Below are 3,568 nucleotides of genomic sequence, written 5' to 3' on the forward strand. Positions count from 1 at the left end.
GTAAAGTGGGAACATGTAGACATTCTTTTATGACTCTTCTATTTTCTCAGTAAAAGAGAAAGTAAGGTCATCAGGTGACTCATATATGGGAAGAGATTTGAGAGATTTGAGAAAAGAGAAAAAAAATTGTCACCTAGGAAAATGGGAGAGTGACTATACTAGAAAATTTTTGTGCAGTTAGTGGGCAATATTAGTGCTCACCTGAGGTTAGGAGTCATGAATTTGAGGTGAGACTGATTAACAAGGTAAGCATAATTATCTCCAGACGAGTGCAGATGTTGAGTAGGCAGAGAATTAGATCTAACAAATGTTGGCAATGATCATCAATGAACTGAAAAACTCAGAAAAAGAGACAACCATACGGTTTGTTCTCTTGATGGAAGTACTCAACAACACTTATGAAATAATTTTGTTTAAAAAAAAATTCTGAACGTGTTTGAGGTTCTAGATATAACTAATAACTTACAAAGAGGAAAGAAGGATAGAGAAAATAGTTAATTGACATCATATAAATGCACAATCAATGACAACCAGACTATGGGGACTTCTACAAGACAAAAGACCCACTTACTTCAATAAAAAGTTGAAAGGGGTGGGGGAAAGAAATGGAAGGAGCACCTATATATTAAGAGTCTTAAAAGTCATCTCACCAATTGCAAAATATGTGGAAAATGTGAACACTAACTGAATATTTGATGATACTAAAGAAAGAGTATTAATTTTTTAAGGTGTGATGATACTATTGTGGTTGTGGTTTTCTTAGGTTGTCCTTGTCTTTTAGAAATGTAAACTGAAACAGTTACAGATGAAATTATGTGATGGCTGAAATTTGCTCCAAAATACTTAGGGATGTGGGTGAGTGGGGATATAGATGAAACAAGATTGACCATGTATTGACCATGGTGATGGATACATGATGGGTTGTCATACTGTTTTCTCTATTCTTTTTTTTTTAATTAATTTATTTATTTATTTCTCTCCCTTCCCCCCCACCCTGGTTGTCTGTTCTCTGTGTCTATTTGCTACATCTTCTTCTTTGTCCACTTCTGTTATTGTCAGCGGCATGGGAATCTGTGTCTCTTTTTGTTGAGTCATCTTGTTGTGTCAGATCTCCGTGTGTGCATTGCCATTCCTGGGCAGGCTGCACTTTCTTTCGCGCTGGGCAGCTCTCCTTATGGGGCGCACTCCTTGCACGTGGGGCTCCCCTATGCAGGGGCACCCCCGCATGGCAGGGCACTCCTTGTGCACATCAGCACTGCACATGGGCCAGCTCCACACGGGTCAAGGAGGCCCGGGGTTTGAACTGCGGACCTCCCATGTGGTAGACGGATGCCCTAACCACTGGGCCAAGTCCGCTTCCCTGTTTTCTCTATTCTTAATGTGTTTACTTAAATTACTTAATGTATATATTTTTAAAACAGAGGTTTAAATGAAGACATTTCAGATAAACAAAAACTGAGATGACTTACCCTCAGAAAACTCACACTAAAGAAACTTCAAAAACAAATACTGCAAGAAAAAGGAAAATTGCTCTAGAAAGATCTGAAATGAAAAAAGGAATGATGAATAATGGAAATGGCAAATAAGTGGGTAACCCTAACCTAATACAGATGTCCAAATTAAAAATAATAATTACCATGAGCCTGAGAGCAGGTTGCAGTGGTGGGCAACCAAGCAGGTGGTGACTGCAGCTTTCCTCTGACACCCTAGGGCCCAGTGGCAGTGGCAGTCACACAGTGGATCCACCAGCAGAGACCTACATGGAGATGACAGCAGTGGCCTCTGCAAGTTGTCTTTATTTGGAGTTGTATACATAAAGACTTCTAGAGTCCACCATGAATGAACAGTCCGACTTAAGTGGGAAGTTAATCATCAAAACTCAACTTGGAGAGTATATTTGGTAAATTCCCATTCATAATGAAGACATTATATATGATCAATTAGTGTTAACAATGTAAGGAGTTTTCAGAGGAAAATTTCTGAGTAATGGTGAGGTCACAATCAAATATAGACGATGGAGATCTTACAACAATTTTTAATAGCTCTGACCTTTCCTTTGCAGTTCACTGTAGTAGTATACTGAAACTGACATTATTTGTTAATGGACAATCAAGGCTCCTTGAATCAAGCCAGGTGAAATATCTCCAATGAGACATGATAGAACTTTGAGATAAAGCGAATCTCTTGTTGGATAGCTTGGAATCACTTAGAGGACCAGGACATTTTATCAATATCCCTGAAAATGATGATGGTAGGGAAGAAAAGCCTGCTGCTTCTGATTCTTCTGGAAAGCAGTCTAGTCAAGTCATAGTTGCAAGTATGTCGGCCTTTGATCCCTTAAAAAAAAACAAGATGAAATCAATAAAAATATCAAGTCAGCACTTGGCTTAACAGATACTCAGGTTTCAGGGCTACCCAGTGCTCCTAAAGAAGACCTGCTCAGGACGCCTGGCAGTATTGCTTCCTCAGCAGCTCAGCCACCAGGAGTTCAGCGACAGCAGCCACCATAGACAGGAGCTCAGACACAAGCAGGCTAATGGAAGGTCAGATGTTCCAGCAGTACCAGCAACAGGCCACTATGGTGCTCAGCAGCCACAGGCTCCCCACCTCCCCTAGCCCCCAAAGCAATGTGGTTTTCAGTATTCAGCAGGCTATAGTCAGCAAACAGGACCTCAACAACCTCAGCAGTTCCAAGGAGATGACCAGCAACCAACTTCCCAGGCACCAGTTCCTGTCTTTTCTGGACAGCCTCAACAACCACCTGCTCAATCACCACAGCAGTATCAGGCAAGCAAACTTATACCACCCAAACTTCTCAGCCTACTAATTATACTGTAGCCCCTACTTCACAACCTGCAACGGCTCCAAGTCAACCTGGGGTCTCTCAACCAAGACCAGGTTTTACTCCACCTCCTGGAAATACCATGACCCTCCACTAAGTGAGCCTATCCCTTATGCACATAACAGTCCTCCATTTGGTCAGGGATATACCCAACCTGGACCTGGTTATCAGTAAGGAGGCTCAGCTACACTGATGAATGCCGCTGCCAGCTATTGCCTCCCCAAAGATTCCCCTATTATTATTTTGTTGGAATTTGTACTGAAGTTCAGAAATTTATAAAGTGAGCATTTTTTATATCAATATCATTTTTTCTGTTAAATGAAAATATAATTTTCTGGAACATAAAATAAGATCAAGATCAAATTTTTTCCTCCCCTTCTTTAAAATGTAGCAACTTCCATGTTGTGTTATTTTGGGACATTACTCTTAAATGTGTGTAAAATGATTGACTTTCTAGCTTACCTTGACCAGAGGATATTAAACTGTTGGGCTGAGGTTTAGCATCTTACCTAGCTTTTTATTATTAACATGATGTACTAAAGTAGATCCCTTTAAGAAAATGTAACACTCATAGGCTAATAAAGATGATTGAACCCATTAAAAAATAATAATAGTTACTAATTTAAGGAAATAAATTTAAAAGGCTGTAGACATAATAATATATAAGCTGAAAGGGAGTTTCTGAAATTAAAGCAAACTCTTTACATTGTTCAGGAGGAGAGTACA

The 3,568-nt window shown here is 39.8% G+C and overlaps 1 pseudogene; it reads left to right on the plus strand.

Moving 5' to 3' along the window:
• The first annotated feature begins 1,835 nt into the window (after positions 1-1,835).
• LOC101445874 (protein TFG pseudogene) lies at positions 1,836-3,016 on the plus strand (annotated as a pseudogene).
• The last annotated feature ends 552 nt before the right edge of the window (positions 3,017-3,568 follow it).

Source organism: Dasypus novemcinctus, chromosome 13, assembly GCF_030445035.2.
Source record: "Dasypus novemcinctus isolate mDasNov1 chromosome 13, mDasNov1.1.hap2, whole genome shotgun sequence".
NCBI lineage: Eukaryota > Metazoa > Chordata > Mammalia > Cingulata > Dasypodidae > Dasypus > Dasypus novemcinctus.